The sequence below is a fragment of the Microcaecilia unicolor genome, chromosome 1 (assembly GCF_901765095.1).
Source record: "Microcaecilia unicolor chromosome 1, aMicUni1.1, whole genome shotgun sequence".
Lineage (NCBI taxonomy): Eukaryota > Metazoa > Chordata > Amphibia > Gymnophiona > Siphonopidae > Microcaecilia > Microcaecilia unicolor.
Window position 1 is genome coordinate 604,256,542 of NC_044031.1, and position 18,580 is coordinate 604,275,121.

General features: G+C 47.4%; 1 protein-coding gene across 1 annotated transcript in view; it reads right to left on the reverse strand.

Annotated features, from left to right (window-relative positions):
* Positions 1 to 18,580, reverse strand: part of PTK2 (protein tyrosine kinase 2) — a 714,868-nt gene that overhangs the window by 536,865 nt on the left and 159,423 nt on the right.

An 18,580-nucleotide genomic window follows, 5' to 3' on the forward strand; every position in this document is an offset into this window, starting at 1 on the left:
ACACTGAGCAGGAGATTTCAACGTCCTATCCACGATGACTCCCAGATCCCTTTCTCGGTCCGTAACTCCTAAAGCGGAACCTTGCATGACATAGCCGTAATTCGGGTTCCTCCTTCCCACGTGCATCACTTTGCACTTGTCAACGTTGAACTTTATCTGCCATTTGGACGCCCAATCCCCCAGTAACACGAGGTCCTCTAGTAAATCTTTCACACTCCTCCCGCGACGAGACGACCCTGGATAACAATTTTCAGAAACTCTGTTCATGAGAAGCTGGATAAACTAACGGTAGACAAAGTGATGGGGCCAGATGGAATACAGCCAAGGGTACTAAGGAGCATAGGGAAGTTCTAGAGGTTCCACTGGCTGACCTTTTCAATGCTTCTCTAGAGTCGAGAGAGGTACCAGAGGACTGGAGAACAGCAGATGTGGTCCCTTCTCCACAAAAACAGAAAGGGAAGGGAAAGGGAATAGGATTTATATACGCTTTTCTGTGGTTTTTCAACTACCTTCAAAGCGGTTTACATACTATATACAGGTACTTATTTGTACCTGGGACAATGGAGGTTAAATGACTTGCCCAGAGTCACAAGGAGCTGCAGCAGAGGGAATCAAACTCAGTTCCCCGGATCAGAATCCACTGCACTAACCACTAGGCTACTCCTCCACTCCTCCACTAAGGAAGTAAGGAAGAGGCTGGGCCTACGGGCCAATGTCTAATTTCTGTGGTAAGTAAATTAATGGAAATGCTTTTGAAACACAGAGAATAGTAAAGTTTTTGGAAACCAATGGATTTACAGGACCTGACGCAACATGGTTTCACTAGAGGAATGGTCTTGTCAGACCAAATCAGATTAATTTCTTTGACTGGGTGACCAGAGAGTTGAATCGAGGACAGGGGCCAACCCAACCCAGTAACCACGGCAGGGGGGCCCTGGCCTTTGGAGGGTGCCTTTGAGCCAACAATCATGGTCACAGTGGATGTGGGAACAAACATTTTTTACCGCCCTACAGAAACAGTGAACAATTTTTATTCCCACAGTTAAAAAAAAAAACAAGAATCCTTTCCTCTCTTCCCATCTCTCTCCCCCACAGGTCTCACATACTGTGAATCGCTGCCGGCTGCAGGATCTTATAAAAGGCTGTCCTTCTGTGGCCTTCCTCCTGCCATGTCCCGCCCTCTCTACTGAACTTCATGCTTAGCATCAAAACAGGAAAACGGCCTCTGACTGTGAATGGCTGCCAGCTGCAGGAACCTGTACGTGAAACCTGTGGGAGGAGGAAGGAGAGGAGGAGGAAAACTGCCTGCTGGACCCATAAGAGAGGAAAGCAGAGGTGGGGGGGGGATGGAACTAGACCCATGGAAGGAGGGAGTAGAGTTAGGGCTGGAGGGAAAAGGAAAGAGATGCTGGGTGGACCCTTAGGAGGGGGGGAGGAGGAGCAGCTGGAGGGAAAGGACACATGCTGGCAGGACACATGGCAAGGGGAGGAAGAGGAGTGGTGTGGCTGGAGGGAAATGAGAGAGGTGCTGGCTGGACCCATGGGAGGAGGAGGAGGGAAGTAGAGGGGGTAATGGGTGGACCATGGAAGGGAGAGGAAAAAGGAAAGGAGAGGAGTTCTGGCTTGACCCATGGGAGGAGGGAGGGCCTAGAGGAAAGGGAAGAAATGCCTAACGAAGGGGAAGAAGGAACAGGAGTCAAATACTGAACCCAAAGCAGGAAGGAGAAAGGAACAAAAAGGCAGGTAAGCCAGATGTTGGAAAGGGTGGGGAAGAGAGAGAGAGAGAGAAGCTGGACAAAAGGAGGTAATAGAAAGGGGAGAAACTGATATGCATGGGGAGGGAGGGCAACAGGGATAGGGACACAACTGGGAGATGCTATGGAGGGATAGTATATGACATTGTAGACACAGAAGGGAAATTTTGTTTGACACAGGGGGTGAGGATAGGGGGAGAGAGGTAAAGATACTATGAGGGGAGATACAGGACAGGAAAGTATAGGATCACAGAGGAAGATGCTGAAAGTGGGGAATGATAGGGAACAGAATGGAAGATGGATGGTGGACACCGAAAGAGAAGAGATGTCAAATGGACAGGGAGATATGATCGAGGCATTTAATACCTATGCGGCCATAAATGCGTTAGAAGCAAGTTTTCAAACTGAAAGGAAGCTCTGGAACAAAGGGGCATATGATGAAGGTGAGAGACTAGGAAACAACTTGAGGAAATACATCTCCACAGAAAGAATGGTTAATTCATGGAATGGCATCCTGGTGGAAGTGGAGACAACAAAAACAGTATCTGAATTTAAGAGAGATTAGGAAAAGTACGTAGTATCTCTAAGGGAGTGACAGAGTAGATGGCATGGTTGGGCAGACTGGATAGGCCATATGGTCTTTATCTGCCTACATTTTGCTATCTTACTAAAGATAAGTAAAGCTTAATCATGGCTCTTTCCACAAAAGTCTGGAGGAGCAGCCTAATGGTTAGTGCAGTGACCTGAGAACCAGGTTCAAGTCCCACTGCAGCTCTTTGTGACTCTGGGCAAGTATAAATGACTCCATTACCCCAGGTACAAAATAAGTAACTGTACATAATATGAAAACCCTTTCTTTGTAATCACAGAAAGGCAGTATATCAAATCCTTCTCCCTTTCCTTTCCACAATTTCACACACTGTAGTGGCTTAAATTGCTAACAGAAAATTCTCTAGTGAATTTAAGAATCCTCTTGAGAATGGAATCCCCAGAGACAACCCCCTGCAAGGAAGGTTCTGCAGTACTCAGTTCCTCTAATGCCTGAGCGATCATCCCCACAAGCTCTCTCCTTCAGAAGAAACAGTCATGGAGTCACGGGAGTCATGCATTCATCAGTGAGTTCTCTTCTTCTTCCAGAGGATTTATAAGGAGATCCCTCTATCCACAGAAACTAAGCATACAGAACTAAGAATACTCTGGCAGTTGCTTACAAGATCACGAAAAGAAACTGAGGCCCTCAATGTCCTCCAATAAGGACCATCTTCAGCCCTTTTGAGTTCGAATTTTCCAAGCCCCTGTCCTCTCTGCAATGATATAGCAAAAAGGTTTGTGAAGGAGGACAACACTCTGAAGGTAAACCACAGACCTGATATTTATCTATTTAAAATATTTATAACCCGTGCTATCCTTCCATTCTATGCAGGTTACAAACTGAAAACATACATATAAAATTAAACGGGAAAACGAAAACATTAAAACATATCTGAGCAGATTAATTAGGAAAATTAATTCTTACCTGATAATTTTTCTTTCCATGAGTCCCAACAGATCAATCCAGAGACTTGTGGGTTGTGTCCCTTACCAGCAGGTGGAGAGATAGAGAGAACCTCCGAGGTTGCTATATGAGGACCTGTGCAGCACAAGTAAATCTCAGTATGAACGATACCAAAGAAGTGGAAGAAACAATAGAAAACTCTCCTGACAATCAGACCAATGCCAACATACTTACGCCACTCCTAAATTTATTTCATTTTATTATTTAATCAAACAAAGGAACATTCAGAACCACGAAACCCCGAAAAAAACTAACAACCAAAACAAAACACAGACAGTAAATCGGGGGGGGGGGGGGGGGAGGGGGAGGTCTGAATTGATCTGTTGGGACTAATGGAAAGAAAATTATCAGGTAAAAATTAATTTTTCCTTCCATAGCGTCCCACAGATCAATCCAGAGACTTGTGGGATGTACCCAAGCAGTCCTCAAGTAGGGCGGGATACCCCCAACCCGCCAGAAATCACGGACGAGCCAAACACCGCATCTTGACGAGCTGCTACAACCACCCGATAAAGATGAGTGAACGTATGGACCGAAGACCATGTAGTGGCTCTGCAGATATCTTCCAGAGAAGCCAAACAGGACTCTGCATAGGAGGAAGCCTGAGCTCATGTAGAATGAGCACAAATTTGCGCAGGGGCTTGCTTGCCCAATGCCAAGTAGGCCGAAGAGATGGCCTCCCAAACCCAACAGCTATGGTGTCCTTGGAAGCATTTTGACCCTTCTTACTGCGTCCAAAAGGACGAAGAGATGGTCAGAAAGACAAAATTCATTAGTCACCTCCAAATACCTGAGAAAAGCCCATCTCATGTTGAGGCAGCGAAGAGTCCGGAATTGCTCCAAGTAATCTTCCCAGCGAAAAAGCCAGCAAATGCAGGGACCTGCCCAAGTGGAAACGAGAAACCACCTTGGGCAAAAAACGAAGGAACTGTCCTAATCGATACCCCTGCCTCGTAAAACACCGGAAGGGGTCTCTGCAAGAAAGAACCTGCAACTCTGAAATTCCTCCGAGCGGGAAGTAATGGCTACTAGGAAAATCGCCTTCAAGGTGAGATCTTTAACTGTAATCCCCGATAAGGGTTCGAAAGGAGGACGCTGAAGCTCTTTGAGAACTTGATTAAGGTTCCAGGATGGCAGAACTGGCACGTGCGGAGGACGCAACCAATTTATGCCCCTCAAAAAACGAACCACATCCGGGTAGGAGGCGATCAACGCCCCCTGAAGCCGGCCTCTAAAACGTGCCAGAGCTGCCACCTGCACCTTAAGAGAACTCAACAAGAGTGATTTATGTACACCCTCCAAGAAACGCGAGGATAACCGATACCGAAGCCAATCCTGAACTCGCACACCACGAATCGAAGGTACGGCATACCCTAGCATAAGCTATCGAGGTGGATCTTTTCCGAGCCTGAAGAATCGTAGTGATAACTGCGTCCGGATACCCTTTCCTTCTCAACTTCGCCCTTTCAAGGACCAGGCCGTAAGACCAAAGGGGGAGGGATCGTCCATCATGACTGGTCCCTGCAGCAAGAGACTGTCCTGCGCCTGGAGCTGGAGAGCACAATCGAACAGAAGCCTGAACATATCCGCATACCAGGGATGTCTGGGCCAATCCGGGGCCACCAGGATCACTCAACCGGAATGACTGGCAATGCAAGTCAGTAACCTGCCCACCACTGGACACGGGGGAAAGGTATAGAGCAGGACCCTGGGCCAAGTTTGTAGAAGAGCATCGATGCCTTCCGAGCCCAGCTCTCTTCCCCTACTGAAGAAAGGGGAACCTTCGCATTGAATGCGGTGGTCATTAAGTCCATCACCGGCATCCCTCAACGGGCAGCTATCTGATCGAAGGCCAGAGGGGAGTGTGTCCACTCCCCCGGCTCCAACTGGTGGCGACAGAGAAAGTCTGCTTGCACATTCTGTGACCCCGCTATTTGAGTCCCGTCAAGAGAGAGAGAGAGAGAGAGAGAGAAGTCTCTGCCCAATGGCAGATCAGAGCCGCCTTGCGCACCAGTGGTGCACTCCTGGAGCCCCCCTGATGGTTCACATAGGCGACCGCCCATCGCATTGTCTGAGAGAAACTGGAACTGGACAATCGCGGACGAAGAGACAGAAACTCCCGAAGGGCCAGACGAAGCGCCCGCAACTCCAAGCAGTTGATGGACCAAGACGCCTCCGTCGAGGTCCAAACTGCCCTGGGCCGTCTATTGGAGGCAATGAGCCGCCAATCAGACAGTGACGCATCCGTGGTCACGATTTTCCATTCCAGGGTTGCCAGAGGAATGCTCAACACTAGATTCTTTTGAATGAACCACCAGTGCATGATTGTGTGCAGATGGCCCGAACATAGCACCCCAACCTTATAATCCTCCGAGAGAGGAGACCAATGGCTCAGAAGGTGTCACTGCAGGGGGTGCATATGAGCTCTGACCCACTTTACAACGTCCAAGGTGGAGACCATGGAACCCAGCTTGTACAAGTCCCAAGCCTGCGGGTTCAGAGTTTGGAACAGAGTTCGCAATTGACCCTGCAACCACTGTGGTCGAGCTAAAGGAAGAGAAACTATCCCTGTTCGGGTATCGAAGCACACTCCCAAGTATTCCTGCGTCTGGGAGGGCATAAGGCTGCACTTTGGGAAGCTGATCAACCAACCAAGTGACTGAAGCAACCCGACCACTCTGTCGGGTTGCCCATCGACTCTCCTCGAAAGAAGACACCCGCACAAGCCAGTCGTCTAGATAAGGATGGACCTGAATCCTTCCTTCCTGAGATAGGCCACCACTATGACGAGGACCTTGGAAAGGTCCGGGGCGCTGTGCTAGGCAAAGGGCATCGCTTTGAATTGAAAATGACTACCGAGCACTGCAAAGCAAAGAAAACGCCTGTGGGGAGGCCAAATTGGAATGTGTAAATAAGCCTCTGAGATCGAGAGACGTCAAAAACTCCCCTGGCTGTACTGCTGCGATCACCGAGCGGAGGGTTTCCATGCGGAAAAAGCGAACTCGTAAGGACCTGTTGATGCACTTGAGATCTAGGACAGGTCGCCAAGAATCGCCTTTTTTTTGGCACCACAAAATAAATGGAGTATCGACTGCACCCTCTTTCTGCTGGGGGTACAGACTGTACGGCACCCAGTCGTTTTTAAGTTGAGGAGGGTGTGACGAACCGCCCGCACCTTGGTGGGAGATTTGCAAGGAGATTCCAGAAAAGAGTCTACAATCGGATGAGCCAATTCTAACTTATAGTCATCTCTGATAACCTTCAAGATCCTTTCATCGGATGTTACCCTGGTACACTCCACCAGGAATAGGGACAGCCTGCCCCCAATAACTGGTTGGAGATGGACTAGAGCCCCATCATTGGGTGGATCTGGCTGTGGGCTGGTTTCTGTTACCGGAAAGGAAGGCCCGCCTGTCCACCTCGAAAGGGCTGAGGTCTCCGAGAAGACCTTGCTCTCTGAAAAGAGGCCCTGAAACCTGGACAGCAACGCCATGTATCCCTAAACTTAGGTCTAGGTCCCGCAGTCACACAAATTTGGACCTGTCCTCCGTCCGGAAGGCACTGGCCATTGGAGTCACAGAGGTCCTTCACAATCTGTTCTAGGTCTGTCCCAAACAAAGCTTTCCCCTAAAAGGAAGCCTTGCTAACTGTGACTTAGAGGCCACCTCTGCAGCCCAATGCTGCAACCACAGCCAGCGACACGCAGTGACCACTAGGGAAATCTCCTTCGCCGAAACCCTCAAAAGATCATAAAGAAGATCCGCAAGGAAGGCTAAACCGGACCTCTAAGGCCGGCAAAACAGCCACGAGCTCCTCCAGAAAGGAGGCTTTCTGTACCCACGATAAACATGCCCACGCCACATAAGAGCCACAAACTGAGGCCTGCAAGGAAAGGGTTGCTACTTACGATCCTGAGCGTCCTTCAGCGCCGTGCCACCTTCCACAGGGAGAGTGGTTTTCTTAGTGACTGCTGTGATTAAGAAATCCACCATAGGGACCTTCAGCAAGTCTAATTCAGCAGCAGGCAGCGCGTAAAGACGTGACATAGTTCTAGCAACCTTAAGCCCACTGTCTGGCGTATCCCACTGCGCCAAAATAAGGATTTTCATGGCCTCATGCACATGAAAGGAACGAGGTGGGCATTTGGTGCCTGACATAATAGAGGGCACTGAACCTGTTTCCCCTGACGATTCAGGGGGTGAAAATGGCCATAACCTCAAAAGCCCTAACAATCAGGGAGGGAAGCTCTTCCCTGTGAAAAAGGCGGGCAGCCATTGGATCATCCCCCTCCTCAGAAGGCAGGCTGATCTCATCTGCTAAATCCAATGATTCTGAGGGAGAGCCCGGAGACAAAACCGGGCCATCTGTGTCAGATAGCTCCTTGGGAGTGAAGGAGTGGCCTAGTGGTTAGGGTGGTGGACTCTGGTCCTGGGGAACTGAGTTCGATTCCCACTTAAGGCACAGGCAGCTCCTTGTGACACTGGGCAAGTTCACTTAACCCTCCATTGCCACAGGTACAAATAAGTACCTGTATATGTAAGCCGCATTGAGCCTGCCATGAGTGGGAAAGCGTGGGGTACAAATGTAACAAAAAAAAAAAAATCTCCAGGAAAGACAGAGATTGCAAGCAAACCGAAGGTTTGCTGAGGAAGAGACGGGGCTGCCTGAAGAGAAGCTCCTGACTTCTTCAGAAGGAAAGGCATTGTGCGTTAATAAAACAAATCCGGGGAAAAGGGAACTGAAAGGATCTCCCCTACTCCCTCTAAATCGCTTCCCTCCATCGGAGGCCTGTGCCACAGAAGCGCGCTGCGCCTCCTGTCAACCGTCACATGCGGAACGGGTTGCATCCCTGAGAGGAGGAGAATTGCGCCCACCAATGTGTGCTGCACTAACTGCCCCGAGGAAACCGCTGAACTATCTCCTACGCTTCCGACTCTCCGGACTCCTGAGGGGAATCCCCATTGCGTTGAGCACCTGCTGCGGGCTACGGCGGCAGGACTCACACTCCCCCGATGCTGCTCTCTGGCCCCCACACCGGGCCGCAGCGCTTAGCCACCTCAGAAGGCACTGACATGCTGCACAAACGCCTGCCCCAAAATTGACTCGGCAGTCCGTCTAGCTCCTCCATATGATTAAACAAAAACCAAGGCTCTTAAAGAGAAGCTTACCTTTTTTTTTTTTGTCAGGAGAGAAAGGAAGCACCCGATCAGGCAAACAGCCTCGGGCGACAGGAGAGAAAGGAAACACCCGATCAGGCAAACAGCCTCGGGCGATGGAGGAAAGGTAGGGGGAGACCGGGAGGGACCTGGCACCACCAGGTGTACATCACAAGCTGCAAAACAGCCACTCATCCCCTGTCTGTGCTAAACTAGGCCCAAAGGACACCAGTAGCCAGATCAAACCAGAGCTGCACAGAGATGTCCCTCCACCTGCCTAGATAGAGAGAATACTGAGGTTCAGCTGGCTGCACAGGTCCACCTATAGCAAACCTCGGAGGTTCTCTCTATCTCCACCTGCTGGTAGAGGACACAACCCACAAGTCTCTGGATTGAGCTGTGGGACTCTATGGAAGCTTCAATTAAACTCTGAACAGTGTTGAATTTACTTGAGCCTTAGATTAAACTCAAAGCTCTAAGATGTTGTTGAAAATAAGACTGGAAATAATTACACTGTTAGGAATACACCTGAGCAAACAACAAGTTTGTACTGTTTCCTAAATTATATAATGGAACTAATAGACTGCAATTCAAAGGGTAATGTATTCCATAACCAAGCACCTTCAATATATATTTTAAAAAAAACTGAGAAACAATAAACATCTAGTCTCATCTGTTTAAATGAAGGAACATCAATTAACATTTTGGCCCCCAGAACATAATGACATTTTGTCCAGATGAAACAGTTCTGATCTCTGCACAAATGAATGGCTAGGAAGAGTGAGTGAGCCAGACCACCTCCAAAGTCAGGGAAAGTGAAAACCCTCCCCATGTATTTGAGCAGTCTGACATCAAGAAAGGCCTCTCCACACCATTTTACATGCTGGTGGTTCTGTAGCTTAAAACAATCCCCCCTGGAGCTTTTAAAAGCTAGACTGCTATGGACAAGCTGCAAATTCCCGGACATTACACTACCATGATAAACATTATGTGCAGAGTCCTGCAACCTGTCACCTTTTAAAAGGCTCTGTTAAGTCAATGACCTTGGGACTGAAGTTCAACTTACACATCACCAGAGCATACATATAACTGTTATGACTCTCTCTGAGCTATGTGCCAATTTATTTATTAGGATTTATTCACTGCGTTTTTGAAGAAATTTCCTCAAGGCGTTGGGAGTCGGCTTCTTTAAATATTTTAGATACAATTGTGCCACTGGTTACTAAGAAAGTATTATACAGAGATATTCTTCTTTGTTTACCACTGAACTTAATGTTTTGAAGCAAGACTGTAGACGATTAGAGAAATCCTGGCGTAAAAGTAACAATAAAGATGATAAGCTGTCTTGGAGGGTGGCCATTAAACTTTATCAAAAAGGGTGTACACAATAAGAGAAATATTATAGCCAGCTGACTGGAAGTGGACCTATTAATAGTTAGAGAATGGCAGTTACCATTACCGTGGGATATACGGTAAATCCGCAGTAATGGCAACACTAAAAAAATTCCTGCAACATACGGTAACAAACATTTTTATCACCCCAAATGGGTAAAAAGCCTTGTTCCCGCAGCAAAAAAAAAAAAAAATCTAATCCTCCTGTGGGTGTCACCACTTACGCTTTCCTGTAGTCAGCCGGGAGCGTCAGTGATTCACACAGACCAATCCAATGGCTTCCTCCTGTCAAGTTCCGCCCTCTCTACTGCAACTTCCTGCTTAATGTCAAACAGGAAGTTGCAGTAGAGAGGGCAGAACTGGCAGGAGGAAGGTCACAGAGCTGGCCGTGGTGAATCGCTGCCAGCAGGAAAATGTAAGTAACACCATTTGATCCTCTTTAGCGCTGCTAGAGGAGCCTGCTGCAATTGCTGAATAAGGGCTTCACTCTGTTTTATTTTGTTATTTTTTTTTATCCCTTGGTTAGAACTTAAAGATTTATTAATTGTACTGATGTGTGCAATCTCCCCTCTCTCTTATTTCTTAGCAATAGTTAAGGCTTGCGGTTGTCCAACTTTAACATTCTAGGATCATGGAGAGAGATGTGACTTTTGTGATTTTTCAGAAGCCTAGAGTGTTGCAGGCATGATAAGACCCATCAAATTAGGCCGAGCAGCTTACGTTTAAGTCTGCACATCAGCGAGATGAGAGCACTTAAACCAATGCTATTTTGTTATTTAGAATGTCCTATGTACAGTGGTGGAAATAAGTATTTGATCCCTTGCTGATTTTGTAAGTTTGCCCACTGACAAAGACATGAGCAGCCCATAATTGAAGGGTAGGTTATTGGTAACAGTGAGAGATAGCACATCACAAATTAAATCCGGAAAATCACATTGTGGAAAGTATATGAATTTATTTGCATTCTGCAGAGGGAAAAAAGTATTTGATCCCCCACCAACCAGTAAGAGATCTGGCCCCTACAGACCAGGTAGATGCTCCAAATCAACTCGTTACCTGCATGACAGACAGCTGTCGGCAATGGTCACCTGTATGAAAGACACCTGTCCACAGACTCAGTGAATCAGTCAGACTCTAACCTCTACAAAATGGCCAAGAGCAAGGAGCTGTCTAAGGATGTCAGGGACAAGATCATACACCTGCACAAGGCTGGAATGGGCTACAAACCATCAGTAAGACGCTGGGCGAGAAGGAGACAACTGTTGGTGCCATAGTAAGAAAATGGAAGAAGTACAAAATGACTGTCAATCGACAAAGATCTGGGGCTCCACGCAAAATCTCACCTCGTGGGGTATCCTTGATCATGAGGAAGGTTAGAAATCAGCCTACAACTACAAGGGGGGAACTTGTCAATGATCTCAAGGCAGCTGGGACCACTGTCACCACGAAAACCATTGGTAACACATTACGACATAACGGATTGCAATCCTGCAGTGCCCGCAAGGTCCCCCTGCTCCGGAAGGCACATGTGACGGCCCGTCTGAAGTTTTGCCAGTGAACACCTGGATGATGCCGAGAGTGATTGGGAGAAGGTGCTGTGGTCAGATGAGACAAAAATTGAGCTCCTTGGCATGAACTCAACTCGCCGTGTTTGGAGGAAGAGAAATGCTGCCTATGACCCAAAGAACACCGTCCCCACTGTCAAGCATGGAGGTGGAAATGTTTATGTTTTGGGGGTGTTTCTCTGCTAAGGGCACAGGACTACTTCACCGCATCAATGGGAGAATGGATGGGGCCATGTACCGTACAATTTGAGTGACAACCTCCTTCCCTCCGCCAGGGCCCTTAAAAATGGGTCGTGGCTGGGTCCTTCCAGCACGACAATGACCCAAAACATACAGCCAAGGCAACAAAGGAGTGGCTCAGGGAAGAAGCACATTAGGGTCATGGAGTGGCCTAGCCAGTCACCAGACCTTAATCCCATTGAAAACTTATGGAGGGAGCTGAAGCTGCGAGTTTGCCAAGCGACAGCCCAGAACTCTTAATGATTTAGAGATGATCTGCAAAGAGGAGTGGACCAAATGCCTCCTGACGTGTGCAAACCTCATCATCAACTACAGAAGACGTCTGACCGCTGTGCTTGCCAACAAGGGTTTTGCCACCAAGTATTAGGTCTTGTTTGCCAGAGGGATTAAATACTTATTTCCCTCTGCAGAATGCAAATAAATTCATATACTTTCCACAATGTGATTTTCCGGATTTAATTTGTGATGTGCTATCTCTCACTGTTACCAATAACCTACCCTTCAATTATGGGCTGCTCATGTCTTTGTCAGTGGGCAAACTTACAAAATCAGCAAGGGATCAAATACTTATTTCCACCACTGTATCTCTTAAGGGGAGGAAAAAAAACTGATTCCAGCAAAGCTCTATGCATGCACAGAGATGTTTGTTTTGGGTGAGTGCGCCATTGCATTGTGTTGTGCTGATTGATCACAATCTTGCCTCTAACAGTCACTCCAGGCATTAAAATTAAGCTATTTTTCTGTGTGTACTTCACTCTCCTTTTAGCAAGTGAAAACACATCGATGGCTAAGTTTCTATACAGTTTATTTTATACATACTAAGCAGCTTGAGGTTCCTGGCATTTTTGTGTGTGTGTGTGGTGTGGGGGGGAGTTTTTAGATCTGTATATATGGGAGGGGGGAGATGTTGTAGATCTCTGAATGCCTGATTCTTTCAAGATTGTACTTCCTTTTTCTTCTGCTTTCTTAATATCTGTAAACTGCTTGATCTAGATATGGGAGTAACTAAGAGATAATTAAATTTGCTGATGACACAAAGTTATTCAAAGTTGTTAAATCGTAAGAGGATTGTGAAAAAATTATAAAAGGACCTCATGGAGACTGGGCATCTAATGGCAGATGACGTTTAATGTGAGCAAGTGCAAAGTGATGCATGTGGGAAAGAACAACCTGAATTATAGTTATCTAATGCAAGGTTCCACATTAGGAATCATCGACCAGGAAAGGGATCTGGGCGTTGTCGTTGACGATACATTGAAACCCTCTGCTCAGTGTGCGGCAGCAGCTAACAAAGCAAATAGAATGATAGGCACTATCAGGAAAGAAATGGAAAACAAAAATGAGGATGTTATAATGCCTTTGTATCACTCCACTGTGAAACCGCACTTCAAATATGTGTTCAATTCTGGTCACCGCATCTCAAAAAAGATATAGTGGAATTAGAAAAGGTACAGAGAAGGGTGTCGAAAATTATAAAGGAGATGGGACAACTTCCCAATGAAGAAAGGCTAAAGCGGCTAAGGCTCTTCAGTTTGGAGAAAAGATGGGGAGATATTATAGAGGTCAATAAAATAATGAGTGGAGTGGAATGGGTAGATGTGAATCCCTTGTTTACTCTTTGCAAAAATACTAGGACTAGGGGGCATGTAATGGAAGCTACAAAATAGTAAATTTAAAACAAATCTGAGAAAATATTTCTTCCTTCAACGTGGAAATTAAACTCTGGAATTTGTTGCCAGAGAATGTAGTAAATGCAGTTAGCTTAGGCAGAGCTTAAAAAAAGTCTGGATGGCTTACTAAAGAAATAAGTGGTTCTCAATCCTGGTCCTGGAGGCACCCCAGCCAGTCAGGTTTTCAGGATACCCACAATGAATATTCATGAGACAGATTTGCACGCACTGCCTCCACTGCATGCAGATCTCTCTCATGATTATTCATTGTGGGTATCCTGAAAAACCTGACTGGCTGGGGTGCCTCCAGCCAGGACCAGGTTTGGGAACCACTGCCATAGACCATTATTAAAATGGCCTTGGGGAAAATCCACTGCTCATTTCTAAAATAAGCTTTTACAGTAGGTTATGCCTCCCTCGACGCAGACGTCAACTCCTTCAACCTCGATGTCAATGTCTAAGGACCAGACCGAGCTCCAAAATGTTTGTCTCTGAGCTTCTCGTAACATTTGCGTTCTTTTCTTCATACGAAGACAAAGGAAGTAATTTGCAGGGCTATGGTCGGGCCCAAGGTACTGGATACACCAAGAATGTGAATCAGTACATGAGATAGGCCGGTTGCACCAAGTACAACACTTGAAGCCACTGGAGTCTTCGATGACATGGAAGGGAAGACTACTTTGGCGAAATTAAAAGGCACGACTGCCGCTCTTCACGTGGAAAACGAACTGAGGAGAGCAGTCGCGCAACAGGAAGGAAGCCACTCCGAAAATGCGGGGTGCAGCACGCCCGCCAGAAGCGTCTAGCAAAACTTGTTCTTTTTTTCTATACGATATGCCGGTTTCCAGTCCAACGCGGATCATCAACCCACTTGTGAGAAGGATACAGCCTGCTTGTCCTCAGAGAAATATAGCAACCTGGTTGTATGTTTCAATGAAATAATTTGGTTCTGGAGCCAATCTCTGATACCATTTACAGCATTCCAAATAACCCTGAACTTGAGGAAATTGATGTGGAACTGAACCTCCTGAATGGACACCGGCCTTGAGTGTGAAGCCCATCTAACATGCACTCCCCAATGCAGGTTGGATGCATCTGTTGTCAACACCTTCCAAGGCAGTGGAATTTAGAATGGAAGTCCCAGAGGTCAAACTGGACCAAATTGTCCATCAGAGAAGGGGGTGTGTGAGATGTGGTGGTATGCGGATGACATTGGTTAGGTTCCCTGTCACCCGATACCCCTGGGCCACTCTCAAGTGAAGACGTGCCATGGAACAGACATGTATGGTGAAGACAATGTGCCCCATCAGTCTCAAACTTTGCTCAGGCTGAAATCTGCTGGCTGCTGCGGACATGCAAGACAAGCGTTACTAAAGGTATCTGCTCTCAATCAGGAAGGAATGCCTGAGCCTGCGCTGTAACTAGCAGGGCTCCTATGTATTCCAACTGACAAACTAGTTGTAGATGGGACTTGGGGTAACTGATGACAAATCCCAGTAGCTGTAACACCTGAATAGTCATTCTCAATTGACTCCTTGGCTCCTTCCTGAGATGTTCTCTTGACCAGCCAATCATCCATATAGGAAAACACATACACCCCCAGTCTGCGTAAATATCCTGTGACTACTGCCAGACAGTTGGTGAAAACTTTGGGTGCAGATGCTAGCAAAATAGCATAACACGATACTGCTAGTGGCATTTCCCCAGTCAATTCTGAGATACTTCCTGTGCCTTGAAAATATCAAAATATGGGTATAGTATAGTACTTAAGTCCAGAGAGCACAGCCAATCAGTTCCTGAATTAGAGGAAGACATCTGCCCAGGGAAAGCATCCTGAATTTTTCTTTGACTAGGAATCTATTCAGACCCCTTAGGTCTAAGATGAGACAGTATCCCCCTGTTTTTTTTGGTCACAAGGAAGTACATGAACATAGTAACATAGTAGATGACGGCAGAAAAAGACCTGCACAGTCCATCCAGTCTGCCCAACAAGATAACTCATATTTGCTACTTTTTGTGTATACCCTACTTTGATTTGTACCTGTGCTCTTCAGGGCACAGACCGTATAAGTCTGCCCAGCACTATCCCCGCCTCCCAACCACCTGCCCCTCCCTCCCAACCACCGGCTCTGGCACAGACCGTATAAGTCTGCCCAGCACTATCCTCACCTCCCAACCATCAGCCCTGCCTCCCAACCACCGGCTCTGGCACAGACCGTACAAGTCTGTCCAGCACTATCCCCGCCTCCCAACCACCAGTCCCGCTGCCCACCACCGGCTCTGGCACAGACCGTACAAGTCTGTCCAGCACTATCCCTGCCTCCCAACCACCAGCCCCGCCTCTCGATCTTGACTAAGCTCCTGAGGATCCATTCCTTCGGCACAGGATTCCTTTATGCTTATCTCACACATGTTTGAATTCCGTTACCGTTTTCATTTCCACCACCTCCCGTGGGAGGACATTCCAAGCATCCACTACTCTCTCCGTGAAAAAATACTTCCTGAAACACAATTGCTTCTGTTCTTCTCCTAGTGGTATGGGATCAACTGCTTTGGCATGTAAAAGGGTGGAGAGTTCCTCTGCAAGTACTTGCTTGTGCTGAGAGAACGATGCTCTCGGTGGACAATGTGGAAGTCTGACACAATTTAGTATGTAGCCAAGATGGACTATTTGAAGACCCCCACTGGTCAGAAGTCAGAAAGGGCCACCTGGGTTGGTAAAAAAAAAAAAAAAAAAAAAAAGTGAACCCCTCCCGACCAGAACGTGTCCAGAATGGATACGTTTTCAGCAGCTATGGTCTTCTGGAACCAGACAAAAGCCCTTGCCCTGCTTCAACTGGGGAGCCAGGCTTGGACTTTTGAGGATGGGGCTGGCAGGTTTGTGATGCTGGACCTAAGTTGCTGAGTGGAATGAGTAAGGAGGTGGGTACCTAAACCTTTGAGAGTGGTTGGTTTGCCACCTAGACCCAGTCGAAAATCTTCTTCCTGAAGATGCACATGGAGTATGCCAAGAGAGTGTGTGGCTATTATCTGTATGCTTCTTTATGAGGTCAGCAACCTCCCACTTTCTCTCTAAAAAGTTGTCCCTTCGGCATTGCACAGCCGACAACCTTCTTGAACCACTGGTTCCAGGTCAGAGATATGTAGCCATGAGAGTCTGTGCATCCTCACACCCATTCCAGAGTCTGGGCAGGAAATCAAAAGTATAATAGGAGCCCATGGCCAGATAATGCCTACACTCCATCTGTTTGTTGGCCAGCTGGTGAATCTCTGTGGCATGCTCCGAAGGGAAAGAGTCTGCCAGACTCAGTGTACTCTTTACCAGAGACTCAAGTAAAGGCTTGTGTACGCTGGTAGGACTAGTTGCAGGCATAGAGCAATGAGGCCTGAAAAAGTCTTTCTCCCAACAAATCCAGAGGTCCTAGCTTCCTACCCTGGGAACGCCAAGGCATGAGACCGAGAACTCTTGGCCAGTTTTTTAGTGCATTCAACCACCACAAGATGTGGGGCAACTGTGGCTTCTCAAATCCGAGAGCCTTCTGGATACAGTACTGTGTATCCACCTTCTAGGGTGTGACCTTAATTTTGAGGGGAGATTTCCAGTTCTTCAACAGTGCCTGCTTAAGGATAGGGTTGCAATGGTACAGTAACCCCTTCCTTAGGAGGAGACACAAAGCCCAGGACAATATCTGTGCTCTAGGTTCCTCCTCCTTCCATCTTAAATGAGACGGCCACCATTTCCTCACAAAAACTGGTGAAAGATGCGCCTCTGGTTCAGATTGCCATCTCTCTTGAGGAGGTGAGGGATCAGTTGGAATTCCATATGACTCCTCCTCCGACAAGTAATGTGGTCCTCATCTGACTCCCACGAACGGTCCCAATCAGACTTCACCATACCCAGAAATAGGTCAATGAGACAGTGCCATCTACGCTCTGAGGAGCTTTCAAGGGCAACCCTACTCTCAGATTCCAGAGAAGCTTCCTCCCCAGTCATTGACGTTGACACCTGGCAAGGCACTGGCATTGAAGATCTGGGCAACAGCATCAATGGTGCCTCAGAGGATCTTTGGCTGTGCCAGCAATGGCACAAGTGCTCTCAATGCCAAATCAGGAGCCCCCTGCAGCAACTGCACCAGTTCCTCCTGGAGCATGCTGTGGAACAGCTCATTGAAAGTGAGCTTCTGCAAATGCATGTATCATGTTTGTGACTGTTTTCCATGTGGGTGCTCTCTTTGCCCTCTGGTGGCTGCTATGTTTTCTGCTGTCTTCCATGTTCCAGACTTCAGTGAGTCCGGTCCGGATTTTCCAGGTTACCAGATTTGCTCTGCTGGTTTGTCCTGGAACAGCACCCTTACTTGGCTGGTGATTTACTGCAGCTGTGGGTCAGCTGCTGAGGGGCTTATTAGCTTCTGTGAGCCTTGCTTGCCTTGCCTTGGTATCAAAGGTCATCCTGAGTTCCTGTTGGTTCGTTGGAGTTCCTGCTCTGCAAGTTTCCTGTGTGTTTGACCCTTTGCCTGGACCTGGACTTTGATTTTGCTTTCTGCCTGCCTAAAAGACTCTGGTTAGTTTATGGATTACCCGTGTTTTGCTGCCTGCCCTTTGACTTGCTGTGCTACTGGATATTGTTTACTGTCTACTATTAAAGCCTCTTCTAGTTATATTCTGTGGTTCCTGCCTGTTGTGTTCAGCACTGCTTTCTGCTTGGGTGATTTGCCTGCCGCTGCCACTCCTGGCAGTGGCCCAAGGGCTCACAATTTCAGAACTGGGTGAGAGCCCTGACAGCATGGGAGCCAGGGCAGAGGCAGTCCAAGATGATGTTGGTGCTGAACTGGTGGCGGGGCCGGGCTGCTCAGCAACTTCCAGTCCTCCCACCACTGGCGTTTCTCGAATTTTATATAGACTAATGTTCCGGTGCCCCTGGCACCGAGCGTCGAAGAAGATCAATGCTTATGCTTCTTGGACTTCCCTCGATGCATACAGCCAATCATCCAGACAGCACAGCCAATCGTTTTCCTGAATCATGGTAAGAATGGAGCCCAGGGAAAACATCCTGAACATTTCTCAAACTAGGAATTTGTTCAGGGCCCTTAGGTCTAGGATGGGACGCATCCCCCCCTGTCTTTTTCTGAACAAAGAAGTATCTGGAATAGAATCCCCGCCATTCTTCCCTTAGTAGAGTGGCCTTTAACAGTACATTATAAACTATGTACCTAAGTATTCTTTTTAATTATATTCTGCACTATCTAAA